Source organism: Phodopus roborovskii, unplaced genomic scaffold (genome assembly GCF_943737965.1).
Source record: "Phodopus roborovskii unplaced genomic scaffold, PHOROB, whole genome shotgun sequence".
NCBI lineage: Eukaryota > Metazoa > Chordata > Mammalia > Rodentia > Cricetidae > Phodopus > Phodopus roborovskii.
This window is the reverse complement of record NW_026125281.1, coordinates 31,449,941-31,474,223: the sequence shown is the minus strand read 5'-3', so window position 1 is coordinate 31,474,223 and position 24,283 is coordinate 31,449,941.

Here is a 24,283-nt window from a genome sequence, read left to right as displayed (position 1 = left end):
CGTCCTCAATTTTATAGTACTAGATAGGAAATCCCTCTCTTGGAGTAGAAAGTGGTTGGTTATGCCCATGTCTCTCAAACCTCTCTTGCATCAACTGTAACCACTTTCCTGATGGTGGACAGTCAAGGGCAATGGTGATAGTCTCTGGGGCTTCTCTGACCCATAGGTATACTGAATAATAGAAAGGTATACTCTTCCTGGCATTTAGGTTTTCATTAAGTAACACATGTCTTCTGAAAGCAGTATTGCCCATCCACACAAGCTAACCAAAAAATAAGGATGCATAAATAAGCCTTATGGGAATCCAGTAGTCTGTAAACTTATCTAATAGAAAAAAAAGTGATCAGTAGTAATTATATTTTATATGATGACTTACATAAAAGATTTTATAACTTTAAAAACAAACTGAGTATCATTATTATTGCACATTTTTAGTCCTTATCTCATAATTTATTTTTATGTTCATAATACTGTGTTTTGCTGTAGAAACATGTTTTTGAATATTTGTTTTAAAATAATTCACAAGTTAAAACATAAAAAAGGCATACAGCAAAGTATCACTGAAACTGTCACTTCAGTTCTCTTCCATCCCCTGAGACCAGTATCAGTTGCTTATGTGTCCTGACACAGCTACTTAATAAAAGCAAAGAAGGGGTTATTTCCCTGCCCCTACTTTTGCATACATGCTAGTACATCTTGTACATCCTTTGCACCTTACCTTTTCACATATATGTCTTGGAGATTGTTACAAATCCCAGTAATAAGAGTCTTTAAGAGTGTCTCATCCTCCTCTGCCTCTCTTCACCCCTCTTCTTTTCTCCCCTCCCTCTTTCCCCATCTCCATTCTTTCCTCACTCCTTCTCTTCTTCAATCCACTCATTTCTTCTAATAACTGGCTGAAAATAAATTTTCTTTTGTAGATGTTGTTATCCAGTTACCTTTTATGCTCTAAATGTTTCCTAATCTTGCCATTAGAAGCTACACTGTGGTAATGACATCTACAGGTCTTTTCACCCCTTCATGAATATATATTTAAGATAACTTTTTGGAGTGAAGTTTCAGGATTAAAAGCACTTTTTAAAAGTAATTTTGATAAATATTGTCCAATGGCTCATGGAAGACACCACTCCACATATATAGAATGTCTATCTCTACTGTCTGGCTAAACAGTATCATTAATCTTTTGTATTTTTGCTCATCTACTAGGTAAAGAATGGTATTTCAGTGAAGTTTTAATTTTCATCACTCTTTTTCTCTTCTTCATGTGCTTAAGAGTTATTTGTGTTTCATTTTCCATCAACTGTCTGTATATATTTTTTCTCTATTTTTTCTTTAGGCCATTTATTATTGTATAATAAATGATCATTCCTATTTATTGGTTTGTGATATGGTTCCAAGTATTTATTCCAATTTGTCATTTTTATTTTGCCATTGCTTATTGTGGCTTTTGTTACAAATGGTGTTTTAAAGTTTTTGTGTATGTTGTAAGATTTGTCACTTTTTTGATTTGTAGCTTTAGTGTCACATTTAAGTAGGTCTCCCCTCCATCAATATTATAAAGATAATTCTTTTGACCACTTGTAATTCTTACATGCTTTCATTTTTACAATTGACTCTTTTGTCTGTTGGGAATTTATCCTGTTATAGAATATGAGTCATTGCTTTAATATTACTGTTTTAGATGCATATCCAATAGCACCTATTGAATAATCCATCTTTTCTTCACTTACTTGATATATAGTTTGATACCTTTGTTATATTTACAATTATGATGCAAACTCTGAATCAAGGACTGTTTATGAACTTTATTTTTTATATAAACTTTTTATTTAAATTAGAAACAATCTTATTTTACATACCAATCCAAGTTTCCTCTCCTTCCTATCCTCTCATGCCCTCCAGTGATTCCCCCCATCCCACCCCCATCCACTCTCCAGGGAGGGTGAGGCCTCCCATGGGGGATCATCAAAGTCTCACATCATTTGGGGTAGGACCTAGGCCCTCCTCCATAAATCTCCCTCCCTCCCTCTTTCCCTCCCTTCTTTCCTCCCTCCCTCCCTCTCCTCTTCCCTCCCTCCATCTCTCTCCTTGTCATCCTACATATGGCAAGGCATCTGCTGTAAAATTTAATATAGTTAAAAAACAAGTGGAATGCTATGATGTCCTCTTTTTATTGGTTTATAGCACATATTTTTCAGTTGACTATATTGTCTTTACATTTCAGTGAATTTGCACTCTGTTTAGAATGCAATTTTATAACTGTGACTTATGTATAACTATTATAGGAAAGTTTATTCCTATAGTCTTTCTATTAAACTCTCCCATGACTTTTCACACTAATCAGAATTAATTCAAACTCCAAGCATCTTATAGGACAAAGTTATTTCTAACATGACAGGTCTGTACACATTTCTCCAGCATTATCCCCCATTTACATTCTGTGCTAGGTTTCTATTGGCCTACAGTTTTGGTTAAAACTTTTATTGTTATGTTGTAATTTTCCTGTTATAGCTTTTATTTTTCCCACAAGACTATGAATTACTGAAGGCAGGAAACATGTTCAGACATCTGGACACCTGTGGTGCTGAGTAGAATGATTGAGCATGGTGATGAACAGTTTGCTACCATGCCTGTTGCAAAATAATAGTTGTAGATTCATCCCTGGGACCTATGAGATCCCAACCATGAGTTCTGGGCCAGATCTGCATGCATCCAGTATAGTGGGCCTTAAATCTAATCAGAAAACAGTTGCTTAGCACGATGTCTGTACCACTGTTGCACCTGTGGGCATATGAAAGGAAAAGGGGAATAAGTGGGGAGAGGTAAAGGAATGTAGGGTAGAGGAGGTGTATGCAAGGTGATAGCTAACACACACATATGGTATAATATCATCTATTTTATATTCTATATAACACAAATGCACACATGTGTGTGTATATGCAGGCATATCTTAGTGCAAAAAGTTTAACTGGAGTTACCCTACACAGTGGATAATATCCGCCCCCAGAAGACACAAATTGCCAAGTGCCAGGTGTGTTTTACCTCCCTTCTTGCTGTTGGTCAGGGGTGTCCCAGAGATCACATAAACCAAACAGGCTATTGCCATTGTTTTAGGTTGTGTTCAGAACTCAATGGTTAGACTCAATTGCTGAAGTTAGATGAGGTTAGATGAAATAGCATTTGTGGCATGCTGAATACCCTTATTTATTTTTGTTTATATATATTCACATATGTAAGGAGTACAGGTTTTTCCGCCTGCCGCTGCTGGTCTTGTCCCACCGCCACGCCAGCCCCAAATAATGCATAGAGACTCTGTATTTGATATAATCTGTTGGCCCATTACTAGTTGCTTATCGGCTAGCTCTGTCTTAATTATTAACCCATTTCTATGTATTTCCACGTGATCTTACCGAGAGCAGAGGAATGGCGGTTCTGTTCTCTCCAGGCTCTCCATCTTGACTCCTTCTACTTCCTCTTTCCTCCTCATCTCCTAGTCCCTCCTATCTCCTTTCCTATTGGCCAACAGTGCTTTATTCATTAACCAGTATGAGAAACATATATACATAATGGCATCTCCCATCACATATATGCATATATATATATGTATATATATACACACACACATATATATATATATATATATTTAATGATAAAGATTGAATTCAGGGTCTTGAACATGCTAAGAAAGCTCTAGTGATCTGCTTCATATCCTACCTGAACTTATCTGTCAGTTTTATAATATCATATATTTTGTAGAGGTTAGAGTTTTTAGTATGTGCTTATTAAATTAAAATTGCCTCTAAAATTGTTCATTCTATTTTTAAACTTTATCACTGATTGTAGATACAAGACACTTCCATCATTTATTTTAAAGGCCATTTATTAACTTATCTTTAGGGTAGTTCAGATTGCATATTGCCTAGAAATTAAGTGCTTTGAACAATTAGTAATTTGCATAATTATTGTTTTAGAGATAATTCTGTAGGGAATAGTTTGCATCTATGAATATGTATAAACTCTGATTTATAAGCACATAAACATTGAGTTTAAGGTGTTTTATCTATTTGTTTGAAAGATAAGAAGGTATCTTCAGAGAGTAAATGTAATGTCTTTAATACTATTCAAATTGTGTCATCACTGCTCTTATATTATAAAAACATGATATATGTCAAATTTTTAGTATTTAGATTATTCCCTTTGTTTTGGAACAGAGTCTCTGAAATACTCATTATATTACTTTGTACTTGAGGTTTTCTAGGCTGTTGGTTAATATGTAACACGTAAATAATATATATCATGTCCCTATAGGATGAGAGTTAATATAGTTGAAGGACTTGCAAACTTACTGCCTTAGGTTGAATCTGGTTCAGCAATTATTTTTATGGATTTATTTGGTCACTACAATACTCACTCATTTGCATGTTACCTGTTGAAACTTCATGTTGTAATACTCTGGTCTGCAAAGTCTTGCTCTTTACAGAGAATATTTGTTATTCTGACTAGATATTAATTTCAAAGAGATTGATCTGACCCTCATACTTTGGAGATCATATGTTGTGGATTTTTAAATGTTCTCTACCCTTCATGTTTTCATTCCTGACATATGAAAAGTGAGATAGTCCACAAGAAATTACATTTGAGATGGAGTGTTACTATGCAACCTGGCTGTTCCAGAACATGCAACCAAGCTGTCCTCAAACTTGTAGCAGTCTTCTTGCTTTTACCTCTTAAGTGCTGGGATTACTGGTATGTGGGACTAGACCTGGCTTATGACATCTTTTTGATCCTCATATTCTATATTTGTAACCTCAAGCATTCAAAGTAAAGAGATATGAAAAATTCGTAAGAAATGCTAAGGTTTTATTTTGAAATGGTAAAGTGCTCTGAGGGCTCATTTATTTATATCCATCATTTATTTATTTCTTCCGTCATTCTCATGGGTGATTTGTTTGCTTTAAATTTATTTTTTATTTTCCATACCAACTCCTTTTCCCCTCTCTCCCCCTCTCCCACCTCTCCCCTTCCACCTCCATCTACTCCTCAGAAAGGTTAAGGCCTTCCTTGGGGAGTCAATAAAGTCTGGCATACCAAGTTGAGGTAGGACCAAGCCCCTCTATGCCTATATCAAGACTGAACAAGGTATCCCACCAAATGGGCTTCAAAAAGCCAGTTCATGACTCTGGGATATATGTCCTGGTGCCACTGCCAGCTCCCCGCCCCCAATCGATCAAGTCATGTAACTGTCACCAACATTCACATGCAGGTTTTCCAGTAGTCAATCCGTAGTTCGTGAGCTCCCACTAGCTCAGGTCAGCTCTCTCTGTGGTTTCCCCCATCATGGTCTTTCTTCCCTCTTGTTTATATGAACCCTACTGCCTCTCTTCAGCTGAACTCCAGGATCTCAACCCAATGCTTGTCTGTGGGTCACTGTGTATGCTTCAATTAGTTACTGGATATAGGTTTTATGATGACAATTAGGGTAGCCACTAATCTGATTAAAGGGACACTCTCTCCACTATTGCTAGGAGTCTTATCTGGGTCATCCTTGTGGACTTCTGAGGATTTCTCTAGCACCAGGTTTGTCCCTAACCATATAATGGCTCCCTCTATCAAGTATCTCTTTCATTGCTCTTTCTCTCTGTCCTTCCCCCAACTCAGTCTTCTTGATCCTTCTTGTTCCCATCCCCCACCATCTCCCTTCTACCCCTCCCAGTTTAACTAAGAGATTTTTAACTATTTCCCCTTCCTGGAGCCCTGTCTAACAGCTTTTAAGAATCCAGGACCTGATTGACAAATAACTTGGAAGACTGGACACAAACGGGGCACTATGACAGTGGACTTTGACCCTCTGATGATCTGAATGAGAAATCCCCCATTTTCTCCAGCATTTGAATACTTACTTGTTCTCTAGTTGATGATATTGCTTGGGGAGGATTAGGAGATGTGGCCTTGCTGGAGAAAGCATGTCACTGGTAACAGGTTTTGAGATTGTTCTCTTGGTTTTCTGCTTGTGGCTGAAGATGTGAGCTCTCAGCTGCTCCTGCCATCATGTCTGCTGCCTTGTTTATTCTCCACAATAGTGGTAGATTCATTACTCTGTAACCTTAAGCCGAAAATAGACTCATCCTTCTATATGGCTTAGCCATGGAGTTCTGTCATAGTAATAGAAAAATAACTAAGATACCCCCCAGTCCATCCTTCTGTATATGTGTTTCTCTTATTGGTTGATGAATAAAATACTGGTTGGCCAGCAGAGGCTGGAGAATAGGTGGGACTAGGAGATGAGGAGAATTCTGGGAAATGTAGGCAGAGAGGTGCTGTGAAAGGATGCCATGTAGAGGAGGAAGAAGTAACAGGTTTGGAACCTTCTTGAGTAAGATGAGATCACGTGGAAATACATAGATTTATAGAAATGGGCTAATAATTAAAGACACAGGTGGCCAATAAGAAGCCCTAGCCATCAACCAACAGTTTAATAATTAATGTAAGTCTCTGTGTGTTTCTTTGGGGCTGAGAAGGGTGGTGGGACCTGGCAGGACAAGAATATCCAGTAACAATCAAGTAGACAAACGGGCAAAAAATTAAAAAAAAATAATAAAATAAAATAAACTGTGCTGGTGAAGGTGTAGAAAAAAGAAATAGAACCCTATACACTGTTGATGTGGTGCAAATTATTCCAGTACTATAGAAATCAGTGTAGAGTTGCCCCAAGAAAGTAAAAGAATAATGGCCTTATGATCCAGGTATGAAAAGATCCAAGTCAGTGTTTATCATGGTGCAGTGTGAAGTCATGCAGTCAGTCCAGGCATCCATCAAAGGATGCATGGATATCAACAATATGGTATTTACAAAATGGAGATTTATCCTACCATGAAAATATGAAATCCTGTGATTTGCAGGAAGCAAGAGTTAATCATGTTAAATAAAATATGCCAGCCTCAGGAAAACAAATACCTCACTTTTATGCAATTTGTGAAGTTTAGATTTTTAAAGAAGACATAGTCAATTAAGTGTTACACAACTTGCTTTTATGATTGAAATAAGCCATTGTTCGGAATCAAAAATCCGATTTTTAAGTCATGTATCTGGATTATGAATTGGGAATTGTTATATCTGGGAATTTATTTTCATTGAGACTTACATGAATTTAAGATGCATTAATTGGTATTTGTTATTAAATGTTACTGTGGTAAATATAGAAGAGGTTTCAGAGTAGAAAGGTCACAGATCCCAATTGTCAATATAGAGCCTCAAGCCAAACCAACTGAGAAAAATGCTCATTTGTTTTACAGAGCTTCTTTTTTTTTTTTTTTCAATTTCTCTGAAACATAAAGGACACTTTATTTCTTTTGACCATTTTTCTTTAGAGAAGTCTAATCAATTAATTATTCCAGTGTCTCATGTACTTCAAGGATGACCTTGAACTTCTCTTTATATGATTTAATTCTGACAATTTTGTATGTGCATATAATATATTATGAATATAGACATACATACTCCATCATCTCCTCTTATCCTTGTCCCATTCCTTTAGCCCTCCTCCTCTCCCAGTCCCCTCCAACTTATGTATTTTATTTTTCTGTTTTTGTCTTTTTCAGGAAGCCATAGCTGCTGTGTGTTCATGATTACACTGGCTTTGTTACAGAACATCTCCCATCCCCCAGAATTTACAGGCTCTACACTCCATTTCCTGTGATAGTCCTTGCCCTGTTTAGGGTTATAAAGAAGTCATTTTCCCCTTGCTTCCCAGCTTCTTAATTATTGTTTTCATCATTATTTTTTAGTATAATTATCTGAATTAAGCAAATGGTAATATACTTGGGTATATAGGGACAATAAAATGCTAACAATGGCCTCTTATTACTATCCTGACATTTGCTACACATACTTGTAAAGAGCCACAGTGAATAAACATGGATTTACTCTCAGAAGGCCAATTGAATCCTTTATTGACTGAAAAGTAATTTACTCAGTCATTCTTTGATTATTATTATTTAACATTTATTGAATTACATTTCATGGTAAGAGACATAAAATTTTAAAGTGCATTTACACAAATTTCTACCTGTTTTATTAATTTGTTTGCACTTGTCATATTTCTATCATTGTTTAACTCCTTTTTCTTTTCTTTTTAAAATATATTTATTATTTTTTCTTATTTTACATATACATCCCAATTCTCTTCCTGCTCTCCCACCCATGCCCCCCGATTCAGTCCCCCACCCCAATCCACAGGGAGGGTAATGTCCTTCAGGAGGACTCTTAATTTCTCAGACTTCTATTCAGAATAGATTTCAACATTCTAAATATCCTGTTTTTTCCTTACAGGTTGGTATTTGATGCTAATGCATACTGTCCAGAAATCTTGTGGTTTTGGAACAGCCTCAATTCCCCCATCAGAAGCTCTTCTCTACCTCTAAAGCCATAGCCTTCATAGAGATGCTAGCATTTCAATCCAAAAACTTCCAAGTGGTAGTTGCTACTTCTGGTGGTCTCCAAGTTCCTAGCCTCGAGAATACAATGGATACTAGAAGGGCTTTGCCTTAAGTCCCTCTGAAACACACATCTACTGTCTTTGAAATCCTTGGAATTTGTATCACTTAACTTCCTTCTGAGGATACACAAATACCTTATTTTTGCATCTTCATGTTCTTCTGAAGCCAAGTTCTACAATTCCTCTTTTCTTTGACATTTCTTCTGGATTTCACGGGACAAACTGATGAGGTCACCTTTTGTCCAGCTCCTCAGACATGGGCTTTGCTGGATCTGAGTTTCCCTATATTTTTCTTTATTTTTTCTTTCTCCTCCTCAAGTTTATTACCTTAAAATCGAGAAACAAAACAAAACAAAATGAAAAAGATCTACAAAGTGATATAGAGAAATGATGATCAAATATATTTAACCCAAAAGCTGACTGTGCCTCCAAGCTTACCCCATTTACAAACATCTTTCTGACTTCACAGAATTCTTACCTTCTCAAGGACTGTATTTCTACAAAATTCACACCATATAGGAATGCCCACACACAGTGGAGGTGCTACTGTGGTTTCCATGGTCTTGGGTTCTAGAATAAGAAACTGGACTAGACACACATGGATTATAGTTCAAGCAGTCAGTGGTTAAGAATAGGACACTTCTAAGGCAGGACTGAGTCAGATCTGGGGAAAGGCCAGTGGCCCTAGGCTACAAAGGTTATGGTTTTTCATATGCCACTGTGGAGTGCTTTCCTTCCTTTGCATTTATATACATCATGATTTTCCTGCATGTGCTTCATCTGTTACTGATCCACATTGGTGGAGAGAGATCCCCAGTCTCTCTCTGTCAGCTGTCTTATTACACTTGCTAATTAAAAAAAAAACTGTGCATGTGGGCATGTGTATAGTGTATGTGTTTATGTGTGAGTTTTGTGCATGTGTGCTGCAGGTACACATGCATTCATATGAGTGCATGTAGAGGGTGGAGGTTGATATTAGGTATCCCCCATCATCATTATCTTCCTTGTTTCTTTCAGACAGAATTGCCTTAATGAACCCAGAGCCAAATGGATAGCCAGACTGGCTAAGCAGTGAGCTCCAGGATTAACTTCTTCTCCCATCCCTTACTGGTGTGCATAGTTAGTTAGCCTGTTTTTATGTGATTGTTAGTGCTCTGAATTCAGGTCTTCCTTTTTGCATTTACAGGAACTCTTACTGAGTGAGCCATCTCCCTTGTTCTTATCTGCCTGTCTTAACTTCTCATTCTCATCCTACTTTCCTGCCATACTACAGCTTTCTTCTGCTTTATAATTTGCTAAAATGCATAAGCATAGGAGATCATCTCAGTTATACCGTCTTCACATAGTTTTACTGGATGAGGCTACGATCTCAGTTGTTTACTGTCTTACACGTGACCTATCAGAGTCAGGATTTTTCGTTTAGTGGAAACAAGCTAAGTGGCTTGGTTTTTGCAGGCTCACTGATCAGATTCCTTGAGCCTTATCTGTTTTGCAAACAGAAATCAGCAAAATGAAATCATCAATGCTCTCCTAGCCAGAGACAGAGATGACCTGGCTCTTATTTCCCATCTTTTCTCTGGAGAGCATCCAAAGCCATTATACCCCATTTCTCTCATGGGATTGAGAGATGTGAAAGCCGTCAGCAGATGGAGATAAATGGGTTGTGGTGGGAAAACAATGAAATTAGTCGTCAATATTAACATTTTCTTCTAAAGTTCCAGTAAGTTGTTTGAAACGCAGGACTGGAATCTGGGAGAGAAGTAAGGGACAGATTTAGAAGCCATTTACAATGACATGTTTAGTCACATGGGAAGGGCAATTGTGTGATAAATGAGGAGCAATGTGCACTTGAGGACAGCATGGCTAGGATTAGATCCGTCCAACTCTATCACCTTTCCCTAACAGGCCATGCACAAATGAGATATAATCCTGATGCTCAGTTTTCTAGCCTCTCAAATATTTTAGGTTATCTTTAGGTTCCTTTGTAAGTTGAAAATTCTGACTCAAGACATTGTTAAAGGTAAAAGGCAGGGATTAAAAATACAGATAACCTATAAGTACACAGTGGAATTGAAACTAGAGGCAAATTTCAAAGTAGAGAGCAACTTAAGAATGTGCATATTTGAATGAGATTATTTGTTCTTGATTAACACATGAACTTTTTTCTCTCCCACCTGATGGGTATTAGGGACCAATTTCCATTAAAATTTCCTCTTAACAAGGTAAAATGCAGTACTCTGAGGAGATTACAATAACTGAGACTAATGATGGCTTAAGCATCAAAATTAGTGTAAAATGAGTGAATTTTAGGGATGCTATTTCTATAATAAAATAGCAACTGATTACAACCTGAATGTGGCATGAGAGAATCAAAGTCAATTGGTTCCAAGGCTGCCTATCTGTGAGACACTGTAATTGGAGATGCTGAAGACGAGCAAATGGAAATTAATGAGTTCTAATCACATGGGTGTCTTTAAGAGGGGTCAAAACACTTTACAGGCATCAAATTAATCCTTATTATGTGTTTAAGAAGCAAGCTAAGAGAAAGGATACTATTTTTACTTAGTTTTGGACAGCCAGTGTTTATAAGGTAGGCACACAAAGGCAGTCAAACATCATCAGTAAAAGCATGTGTTCTGCTTTCCAAGACCAAGCGTTTGACACCCAAAGTACTACTACTGGTCTTGTTTCCATGACAAGTTGTTTATTTGCACTTCCACATTCTAAACTACAAAATGGGAATGAAAATGGCTTATGGTGGTTGTTAGGATTCAGTAATAAGTACAAAATGCTTCTAATGTTACCTGCTATAAAATAATTTGGTCAATACACCATAAACAGCATGCAGTAAGGTTTAGATGCATGTGGAGTGGAAGCCATCTTTCTTCATCTTCCTCTTAGCAGTCCCATTCTCTGTTATTTGGGAGGGCAGGGTTTGTGAAAATTATGTGACAATTCATAGTGATGAATTCATGTGTTCATATTGTTCATTTTTAAATTATGTTTTTTACATTCCAATTCCAGTTCCCTCTCCCCTCTTTCCTTCCAAATCCTCCACTCTCCCACCTTCTCCCATCTGCTCCATGGAGAGGGTAAGGCCTCCCGTAGGAAGTCTACTAAGTCGGTCCCATCATCTTGTTGAGGAAAGACCAAGGACCCTCTCTACCCACACACTCTTGTGTCTAGACTGGTCATGTCTAGACATGTCTCTCCATATAGAATAGGCTCCCTTAAGTTTGTGCATTAGTGTTAGACCTTGAACCCACTGCCAGTGGCCTCATATATTGTTCCAGTCACACCATTGTCACCTATGTTAAGGGAGTCTAGTTTTGTCTTATGCAGGTTTGTCAGACCTGAGTCATCGATCTCTCACTAGCTCGGGTCAACTGGTTCATGATCTTGACTCCTTTGTTCACATTTTTACTCCCGCATGCTTGGCCTTTTTGAGTATAAACCTGTTTGTGAAATTTCACTGAAGAGAGATAACTAATGAATACCTGTGTGTGTGTGTGTGTGTGTGTGTGTGTGTGTGTGTGTGTACATGCTTGCGTGCTTGAGTGTGTGTATCCCTGTGTGTCTGTCTGTCTGTCATCTATCTATCTGTCTGTCTGTGTGCAGGAGTGTTCTTGTGCATGTGGAGACCAGAGTTCTATAGCAGATATTTTCCATAATTGCTCTCAATCTTACTTTTTGAAACAAGGCTTGGCACTGAACTTGGGACTCACAAATTTACCTGTGAAGGAGCAAGGCCTAGTATCCTCCTTTCTTTGCCTTCTCAAGACTGGGAGTACAGACATGTACTTCCTGGGCTGGGGATAGAATTCTGCTTCTCCCAGTTTGGTTGGCAAGCAGTCTTTTTGATCCTTTAATACAGTATCTTGCTTAAAGCAATCCAGTAGTTCTTCTCTTTTAGATCATTTGCCAAGACACACAGCACACTATTGTTATGTGCACTGTTTTAATTTGTGCTCATTTGTATGTTTCTTCAGAGTTCTAACTTTGCCCATTTGTGTAGCATGAGTCATGATTATTGAAAGTTCTTTATCAAAAGGAACCATAGCTTCTCCTTCTGTCGTATACCCATAGGCTATCAGTCACAAGGCTTGGAAATATTTATTGAGCACACAGCGATTCTATTGACAAGACTTTCATACAACCTAAATAGCAGCAAGATATCCAAGGGATTTCCGGGTAGCAAGCTGAGAAACAAGAGCGTCTATATATGTGAGTTTTAGCTGTGTAATGAGGACAGTTTCTCTACACAAACTCCTAGTTTTTCTTAAGCCTTTTCAAGCATACAGGCATTTTATGTCTTTAAGCATTTCCAATGTCTTTTAAAGTACATTCTTACATAATTTGTATTCCCTTTTCTCTAAGAAAGATGACCGCAACTGAAAGGGTAAGGAATGCTACAATTTATATAATAGTATTATATTTTCTTCCTAAAATTCTCAAATTATGGAGAGCTTTAAGATTGTCTCTGATAGCTAACTATGGCATGTACTGTAATTTTAAAAATGAATTCATTTTACCATGTTGTCTTCTTATATCATCATCAAATTTTCAACAGTGTATATGAGCATCATATGAATATTTCAAATAAATTGTACATTCTTTGACTAGTATGGAGCATATATAAGTTGTAACTGTAATTTGATATATGTGTATATTAATTGAATGTGAAAAACATGTCGAGGGGCATTTATTAAAGAAAGTAAAAGAAATCAATTTTTTTATTTAATTTTTTTCTTCAAAACAAAGGACTATAAATGCCAGAAGAGGAGAGAAAATTACCTAAGCTGTGAGATGTAAACTGAAGATTATTCCTTCCCAGGAAATATTGATTCATAACTGTATACATACATAACAGACAAAGTGATTCTCATTCAAATTCAGTCTGATGACATAGGCCAGAAGTCAGGCACAATCACACTGAGAATATTCACGAACATAAATGTTGCAGTATGTAGACATAATCAGATTTACAATAGATTCAGGTTAAAATATACCCCAGAGAGCCAACCAATACCTTTTAGTAAGTAATTAATTTTTAAAGAGAATTTGGAGAAGGAACCAGCCTAAACACTCATTAACAGATGAATGTAGAAAGACATTGAATACAATCCATTATGTAATTTGGAGGAAGATGAATGGGACTGGAGATGATTATGTTCAGCGAAAAGAGTGACCAAGAAAGGCAGTTACCAAGTACTTTCTCTTTTATGTGTATGTAAGTTAGACAAAACATCTGTGGGGCATGGAAGTGAAAGGTCATTGAATGAGGAATGAAAGTGGTTTAAAGTGCTCAGGTTGGTGGAACAAGGAAGGGCCACCGGGGAGAAGAAAGACAAATATTACATGTCTTCTCTCATCTGCAGAATCTAGATTTAAGCATTTACATGCATATGTATATATGTATATATAAACATAGGTATATACATGGCAAGAAAGCAAAGAACGAATTGGGATTATGAAGGGAGCCAGCAGATGGGTGTAAGGAAAGATGAGGTGTGGTGAACATGAAAAATTGCAACAATATCTGTCATTTCATCAGATATGGAAATGAGGCTTATTGTTTTTTATGGTAATTAACAGAAGGAACCACAACCAAAAAAAAATCCATAAAGTTCACCAGACATATTTGAGACTTCTCACCAATATTAATGTTATGTGATGTATGAGAGGGGTCAGGAAGAAAATAACTGTAGATCTGAGCTCACATCCGACATAAAATAAGTTCGATCTTTTCTCTAAGCACATCAGGAATTAGTGGCAATTAATTATAATAGAAAGGCTAATATGTAGCCAAGGTTAACAGTTCTAGGGTCTGGTATATTCCATGCTTTTCTAGCAAGCACCTTCACTGTAGGGGCTGCATTAAGGTAACAATCAGATAATCAGTGCACTTCACATAAATGAGGACTCATTTGCCTCAACGTGATTGGAGTGGCTTCTTTCATTTGCTTTCACCTTGTTGCTCTCTGACATCATTACTTTTTGTCCTTTGTTCAGATGAACAAGGCCTGAAGCCTCAAACCAAGGGGGGATTTCTGCACTTCCCAATTATAGCTCATTTGGAGGCAATGTGTACTGGATTGTTTGTGAAAACCACTGTCTAAAGCAGGATATTGGAATACAGAGATGATTATAGAACCACAACCCTTTTATGAATTGCTAGGGTAATTTTTATCTATTTATAGAAGCATTTTAAAATCCTTTGAATTTTTTTATGCAGTAACTCCATGAGAAAATTTAGTGCTTTATATATAAAAAAAAGCCAAGAAAGGTGCACACCAGATCTGAGGTCAGTTTACCTCATGTCTGATAACATAGATATATTCATGTTGACAAAGGGAAAACCACCTCTTTTCTTTATTGTTGGTGCATTGTATATAATTAAAGCAAAGTAAAGGTGAACAAGTCACATAAAAGTGTGTAGGTGAGAATTAAAAGAGCGAAGATGCTGGTAAATACTTGCTATCCTACAAACTATTCCTCATACAGGGTAAAGTCTGGCAAATAGGTGCTAGCCACTGTTGCTGACCCACAGAGTACAGAGTCTGCAAATGGATACTGATCTCAGCAGGCACAGTGATTTGCAAAGCACTCAAGAAGGACAAGGTTGTCTTAAGTATCCAAAGCCCTTCCTGAGATTTGCCCTTCCAGATTGTTGCCATTTGGAAGGACCTGATTATTTCATAGTGAAAGGGAAATGAGGAGGAAATTCTACAAAATTTGTTCATTATGAAATATTTTTTGGAGTTACACTAATTTAGTCACAACAAACAAGTAAGCACACAATATGCTCCCTCCAAAACCCAGTTCAAGTTGTGAATGGATGGCTGCCCGCAAAAAAACACTCATATTGAACCAGAAAAATCCAGGATAGGTCCAGATACAATTTGCCTCTAAAGCATAAATGTTAAAAACTTAATTTTTTATCTAGCAGTTCTCAGAAGCAATGCCTTTGAGCTACAAACCCATATGACTCAGGTGTCTCATATGATATGCAAGGGCCTTACTAGGACATTGCAGCCCTAGCCCACCCATGGATTCAGAATTGTTTGCAGGAGGACTTAGGAATGAGAAACCATTTTTAAAGGCTCAGGATGTTTGTGTGTGTGTGTGTGTGTGTGTGTGTGTGTGTGTATACTTGTTTGAGAACTATTGTTTTGACTTCTTTGAGAAAAGATAGGTGACTTTAGGGTGGGTCAGGTAAGTATTGTGAGTTGTATGCCTCATTAACATGGGAAACAAAAACTTGTAGGATTCCAGTGAGAACCATGTTCAGTAATGGTTTTACAGCTTCTAGTATGACTCAAACATACTTTTTTTTCCTTTAGTTTTATTTATTTATATATTTACTTATCTATCTGTCTATCTATCTACCATCTATCATCTATCTACCTGTCATTTATCGATCATCTATCTATAATGTATCTACCATCTATCTATCTATCTATCTATCTATCTATCTATCTATCTATCATTTCTCTCTGTGTCTCTCTCTCCTTCTCTGTCTTTAACTTGGAGAACCTTTTTCCAAAATTCCAAGGTATACAGTCACTTTACCTCTCATCATGTAGCATTGCTGTTACTACTTTTCATGGGTCATCTGGTGAAATGTTCAGCATGCTTAAGGATTCTCTGGGGATGAGGCTAACAACTGTAGTCACTTTCAGCATTTATTTCCTGCTCCTTACATTCTCAATGCCTTCTTTCATGTTGTTTATTGCTTCTGAAGCCATCTGTAATTTGTAATATAATGTGTTGTAAAGTTCCTACCTCTTTGGTGCCAGAAGTACCACAAACAAAACAAAACAAAACAAAAAAAAAAAAAACTTGAATTTTTACCAGAGAGTACCATTTGTAGCATTTCCTTGCCTGTTTCTGGCTCTAAGGAAGTTTTATTGGCAGTCTTGTCTATTTGAGTCTCAGTGATGTCACTCTCAACCTTCAATGTTGCTATGGCTCTCCACATTGTCTTGTATATATATTTTTTCTTCCTTCCATATACAAAAGACTGTAGTAGTAGCATCACCTTGCTAGTGAATTTGTGTTAGTGGCTACACCTCTTTGGGCATAGCTTCAGGTGCGGCTGGACAGAACCTGAAGGTAAAGAAATGTGGGGCAGGCTCTCTCTTTTTTAAAAATGATAAAAGGGTGTTTTATTGGGGAACAACTTACACAGATAATAATAAAGAACCTCTGCAGCCTTCCTGCTCTAGAAGGTGCAGTTTCTTCCCTTCTGATCCAATCTGGAACCTGAGAGAGAGAGAGAGAGAGAGAGAGAGAGAGAGAGAGAGAGAGAGAGAGAGAGAGACTGCCATAGGCTTCTCTACCTCCTTCCAATTAGTCCACACCTGAAATCACACCCAAAGGGGTGTGGCCACTAACACAATTCACTGGTAAGGAGATGCTACTGCGAAATAGCTATTTAGTTCTTAATTCTCTGTTAGGTTCATGGATAGGCTATTTATCTGTGATATAGTCAATGTCTACATTTACCACTTAAGTTAACAAATAATCCACTTTGCTAAAAACAAAAACAAAAACAAAACAAAAAAACCTGCTTTGACCACAAAAATTTTGTAAATCTTTCTCCTTATACAATGTTAATATAATTAAAATTTAGTTTTACTTAATAATTTATAATTTCATGCACAAGTGCACTGTACTTGTATCATCTCTACTCTTCCAGATTCACCCCTCATTATTTCTACACTCTTGATCTTCTTTTATATAATTATTAGCTACATGTGTATGTGTGTGTATATGTATAAAACATACTAAGTTCAATTAGTACATGTTTGGGGCTGACCTTTTGGAATTGTACATCCTGTCAGGGAGCTCATCCCCGGAGAAAATTGGTTCTGTCTCCCTCATCAGTCATTGACAACTTGTAACTCTTCATTTGGGAGGAACTTGTGAACATTTTCTCCATCTTCATGGTCATTGTGCAAATTTAGTGCAAACAGCCACATTGTTGAAGCTTTATGGATGTGTCATCTATGTCATGTCCATAGTACGCCATCTTTTAGTAAAAATCCCAGTCCTCTGGCTCTTACAATCTTTCTACCCGCTTCTGTGATATTCTCTGAGACTTAGCTATAGGGGTTTTGTTGTAATGTATTTATTGGGGATGTGTGCCCCACAGTCACTTATTCTCAGAAACCTTACCAGTTGTGAATCTCTGCAGTAGACTGTCGAAAAAAAATTGGACATTTCTATACTAATCTTTGAGTATAAGGATAAGTATTTAAAATACAATTAGAAGCTAGACTGACTCAGAAAAGCCAATTTAATCAATTATTAGCATAATGTCTTTCTATTGTACAATGTTAACTAATTATATAATTAGTTAACTATCATGAAATGATAACGAATTATTAGTGTTACTTTTACTTTTCATTACAGTTCTCAAGAATAAGCAGCAAATTATTTGATATACAAATCTCAAATTTCAGCACGAGAATAGTCAAGTATGCTGAGCTGTGATTTCTGCCAGAGATTTTGATTCAGTTGCTTAGCAATGAAACTTTCTTTTATTTATTTTTTTAATCTTTAATTTCTCCCCCTCTCTCTCTTCCCCTCCTTTCTGTGTATGTGTGCACTCTGCGTACAAATGTGCAGGTATGTGTATATGATGAGGAAGACTGGTATCTTTCTCTATCATACTCTTGTTGCCTTGAGACAGGGTTTCTTACTGAATCAGAAACTCATTCTTTTGCTAGACTTGCTAGCTAGTGAACTCATGGTATCCATTGGTTTCTGTCCCACAAGGGATGGGCTACAGGCTCACATTGACATGCTTTGTTTTGTATGTGGGTTCTGAGGATTCAATTTTAGGTTCTCATGCTTGCAGGAAGCCTTCTTACTCAGCTACTTCCTTAGCAACAATATAACTTTCAAGGATTACCTGAGACCATTTCAAAAGGTAGTAAGGCGGGAGCATCTGTTTGTTAGCTTGCTTCTATCTTCTGGCAAACTATTCAGTAAGTTAGGGTCAAGAGAATGAGACTGTGGTGTTTTCTCTGGTAGCTTTAAGGCAAACAGCAGAATGCATTGCCCCTGACAATGATGATAATGATTAACTAAGGATAACCAATTAAAATCACCCAGCTGGAAGAAATGTTTTACATTACCAGAAAAACAACCAGCTGCCTTTGTGTTTTCCTTTCACCCTTAGTGGTTGCTGATGCTGGAACCTGCTTTGACTATTTTGCCTGTGAAAGTAAGCAAGTTGCAGGAATGCAGGAAACAGGTAGAATTAGAATTTGTTTAAACAGTCATTTGCCTGTTGACTGGGCTGTTTTGAATGGATGCTTCCCTTTTTTCTTAGCTCATATATAAGGACTTCCAGGTGATACAAGAGAAGAATTGGGTGTACTCAACCAAAGAGGCAGTAAATGTGGCAGCCCATGGCTTGGAGCCTCAGTCTTTCTCAGGCAGGAAACAACTATCTCAACCAAAGAGGCAGTAAATGTGGCAGCCCATGGCTTGGAGCCTCAGTCTTTCTCAGGCAGGAAACAACTATCCATACCAGTGTCTACCAGAATTCAGATGCTTCATTTATAGCATTTGCAGAATTAGAAGACAAAGCAGGAAAATTTTAGTAAGATACAATATACGTTGTTTTGAAATCTTCACTAGCTGTGTACAAGCTAGAGCCATGTTCAGGTGGAAACGGAGTTTCTGGCTGCTATGGGGAACATGGCCTTCTAAGGGACAGCTCTTCCTCTTGGGACTGGCAATCCAGCAAGACTAGAAAAACTGCATTTGAACGGTCTAGAAAATGAAAACTAGATAAATGATCAGCCACAGATGAAACTAGCCTGAGAGATCATGGCAGAAGGTAGACTAGAGGCCTGGGGACACTTTAGTGGGTCTGCCTGGGAATGGAATAGTCTCTGTCACTGTGAAGAGCAGCTTGTGCGCTGAACACATGCACCAGCACACACATGCAGACATACATGCATACAACACAGACACACAGACAGACACAAATACAAACACACAACTGTTACAAGAGGTTCTCTGTCTTGGCTGGTCCTCATGCTCTTGAGCCCCAAATAAACACACATAGTATATTAATGAGAAAATGGTTGCCCAATGGCTAGAGCTACTTATTGGCTAGCTCTGTCTTAATTATTAACCTATGTATTTCCATGTGGTCTTGGCTTACCAGAGAAGAGTCTGGCCCTTTAACTCCTTTGGTGGCTCAGATGTTGATTCTTTTCTGTCAATATTTCCCAGAATTCTCCTCTTCTCCTAGTCTAGTCTATCTTCCTGCCTTATTTAGCAATCATGTTTTATTCATTAACCAATAAGAGAAATATACATAGATGGACAACCCCATCACACAACACAGACACACACAGACAGACAGACACAGAGACACACAGACACACATACATAACACAGACATACAGACACAGAGAGACACGTGGACACACATTCATATACATACACAACACAGACACACAGACAGACAGGCCTACATTTGTAGGTAGACAACATGTAGGATGTGATAGCTTCATATATAGTAGGTACAAATTAACAGCTGGGGGTTTGGCTGAAGGGAGTAGTTAAGAGGGATTTCTGAGAGACATCTTTAAAAAGAAATAATGGTTGTAAGAGTATGATTTTTCTGCCCGCCACCTGCTCTTGTTCCGCCACCAAGGCAGCCCCAATGCCTACAGAAGAGAAGACAGCTCTTCAAATGGTAACTTCACATTATTAGCTAGCCACTCATTTCCCATCTTGCTCTCTCTATCTTGAAGAACTTATGTGAATCAAATAATTCCTTTGAAATCAAGGGAAGCTTCACTCTGCATGGGAGATGGAGAGAAAAGAAATAGCTACATCAGTTCTAACTTGACTAAGCATGCTTATTCCTCTTTATTAAATTTCAGGCAAAAAGAAGGTAGATGAAGTGATGCCTTTGAATAGATGGCAAAAATGACATAAAGAACTGTTTCTGCACAAAAACACAGGTTATGGCAGGTTAAATTTAGGAGTTTAGCTAATTAAAATGTCTTCTTTGTAAGGCTATATGTATACTGATGTTTAGACATTCTTACTCAGCAATCTCACATACTTTCTGACTAAGGAATAAACAGAAAGAAACATTTCTATTGTCTGCTATATTCACAGCAGTAAAATAATTCTATTAACTCTAGGGGTGGCAAAATATTATTCATGGTTAGGAGTCTGACAGGTGATAATTCTTTCTGAGACTCGAGAAAATACTCAGCCGCTTTAAGTTGTAGCTGGTAGTGCAAATGAAGGCAAGTGTGTATTACACTTGCAATTTCAAAAAGATTTCAGCCCTGATGATGGAGCTGGGAAAACACTAAATGACACTCAGGGAACCTTACAGAAATAATCAGCTGCTGAACAGCTTAATGACTAGCAGGATCAACCACACTCAAGCATATGATAACAGTCTCCTCATAATTAGCCAAATGTACATCGATCTTCATTCTCCTTTCTTCATCCCTCAAAGGAAGGCTAGCTAGGTTGAAGAAGAAAAGCAAATGGAAGGACAAAGTCTCATATGAGGAGTCTACTGTAAAAGGAGTTCTTAGATCTAGATAACAAAAAGTCAGAGTCAGATATAGAAGGAAATGATGAGAGATCAGAGAGAAGGAGTAAGCCACAGCAAACCTTACCTCCTAAGCATCTCAACTGAGAAGAGAGTGATTTCCTATTTCTCTCTGTTTATATCCTGTTTCTGTCCAGCTACATCACTTCCTGTTTGTCAGTATAGACATCGAGACCTCCAGACCTCTCTGGTTAGCTAGTGGTAAGCTCCATTCTCTTCTCTGACTCTCAGACAGGTTTTATTGGTTAAAGAAAGATATCACTACAGCCTACATTGGTTCTACCATTTCTCCTGTTTACCCCTATCAACCTGTTATAAATATTTTGTAAATGCCTAAACACATCAGTGGAATTTTGAGTATTATCCATAACTTTAATATATCATCCTCTTTATCAGTAATTTCTATAAAGTGTACACCTTACTTTAGTGTGCTGTAGTTTTCTACACTTGGAAGATTGCTTTAAAATGTTTTATTGCTTCTTTAAACATGTCTGCCAAAAATGTATTAAAATCCTAATATGTAAAAGACATTATGACCACCTGCTTTGAGTACATTCTACTTAGGACCAGAGTTGGGAGCCAGGATTATTCCCTTGGTTCCTAGAATGGCTCCTCTTGAGTTTTATGAAGAACACGGGAGCACATTTAAAAATCAGTAGTGTACATTTTCAGGTGCCATCAAATATCTTTTCCAGATTTCCAACCAAATACCTTCCGAATGGATTTATGCTTATTAGATAACCTTGATTTTATTGAAGATTAAGGTCAAAAGAAATATCTGGAAATTGGAGATCTTCCTTATAACACAATAAAATAAGAGAAAGGTGATAAGTTAGTTGGCTCTTCATCTAATGCTTTAAAGTGATTTAATATTTGTGTGTTTGAGGCTGTGCTATTTAGCAACAAAGCAGATAACTTTGTGTATGAGCTGATAAAATAAGAAATAAGCTTGATATTTTCTTTTCCTATTGATTGACTGGATATACAAGTGAACCCTGAATTTTGTAAACAGAGAGCATTTATGAACCATTAAGGGAAATCCAACTAGTGTAAGGAGTAAGGATTTTCTGTCCGCCGCTGGTCTGTCCCGCCGCCAGCGCTTTATTCATTAAACCAGTATGAGAAACATATTTACAGAATCACATCTCCCATCAAACTAGGCTGCTTTTTTTTTTTTTTTTTTTGGTACATGATATTTTATTAGTATAGAAAAAGAAGTCACAATCAAGGCATTTACCAAATACATTGGTGGAGAGCACAGGTAGGTGGGTTACAGTACAATAGGGAGGATTCTGCTCTAAGTTTCAGATGCTATCTGATGGCAATCTTAGTGTTTGGGTTGGGGGAAGTGTAGTCTGCTAAGGATGCATTCTAAAGGTTTTGCTCATCACAAGGATGTTAGGTTACACACAGGAGTGAGCAATGAATGGCTGTTAAGGGGACTAGAAATAACCCTAGATAATTTCAATCTTTAACTTTCGGATTCTTGACAGTCATGAATCTCTAATCAGTGGGTCTTCAAGACAGGTTTGGCTTTCTTTCCCCCTCTCTGGGAACTTCAATTTCTAAAGCTATACTAGAAGATGTATCAGTCAGGGTTCTCTAGAGGAACAGAACTGATAAAATGAGTATATATATATATATGTATATATGTATATATATGTTATATACAATATATATATATATACATATATATATAATCCCAAACATATAATAAATATATACATATAATTCAACAATGGCTGTATATCAAAGGAAGATCCAAGAATCCAGTGGTAGCTTAGTCCATGAGGCTTGGTATATGTAGGAATCCTGAAGAAGTTGGCTCTAATGCCAGTGAAGGAATGGGCTTGCCAGCAAGAGTGAGCGCAAGCAGGAAAGAGAGCCAGCTTTCTTCTTCCATATCTTTTGTAGAGGCTGCCAGCAATAAATAATATTTTTACTGCTGTAAGAATTGTTGCCTATTAATTTCTCCTGATTCTAATATAATAATACTTCCATCTTATTTCAAAAGCAAGCCTTTGTTTTACTGTAGATATGAAGATAACTTTTACCCTTAGAGAATATTATAGAAAGTCATGAAAAGGAGGTAAAAAACTACCCTTAATGCTAATAGCTGGAAAAAAATGAACATTTTGCCACATTGTTTGTATGGATGTTCCCCCCCCAAAAAGATATATTAACCCATGAAAACATGATGGTGGAGGAGGTGATTAAGAAGAGAATATTGTGTTATTCATCTCAACTCTCCAGTGAAGCCACCACTACATTAAAATTCCAGGTAATCCCCATTTCCACCTTTCATTAACTTAAGTCTTGTTGGGTGATGCATCGTGCTTCACTTTCATCTTTCTACTACATCAAAAATAGTTTCTCTTGTTACTAAGGATTTTCAATTTGTTTTTTAAAAAAAGTATTGTGTGCCATGGGTGTTTGTGCCAAAAGAGAGTGACAGAGTCTCTGAAGCTCAATGATAGACAGTTGTGAAGTGACAATTGTGTGTGCTGGGATCAAATCCAGGAGCTTTGGAAGAACAGTATCTTCACTTAATGGTTGAACTATCTCTCTAGCTCTGTAATAGTCTATTTTGCAGAAGTATTTTGGTTGCATGGCCACAAGCCTATTATTCAACAGCAAGTTTCTATTATTTTATAGAAAATATCAACATTACTGCTTTATATGTGTTAGTGCATTAAAATGCTTGTTGGACTATTTCAGCAATGTAGTTCATCCCAAGTAGAATAAGAGGTCAGATGTTATGAACCTTATTTTTTGCTGATGTTTTTGTACTCTTAGCTAATTCAGGGTAGTAAACTTGTGTCAGCTACATAAAAAGATGAGTGTTTTTCACTTTTTCTGAAAGGGTTGAATGTATTTTTAAAATGTACTGAATTGTTTCTGGTTGAATAAAAAAGGAAAATCAAAAGAAAAGTATAAATTAATACAGTGTTGATATTAGCATCTATTTTCTTTTTTATTAATTTTACAAAATTCTTCAAACATCTTTTCAAAATAAACTGTGTGAGAAAGCACTTCACATCTTTTTTCTTTTTCATTTATTTTAATTTATTTTTTATTTAAATTTGAAATAAGCTTGGTTTACATGTCAATATCAGTTTCCTCACCTGCTTGTCCTACCTGATCCCCTCACCAATTACCATCCCATCCCCTTAAATCAAAAG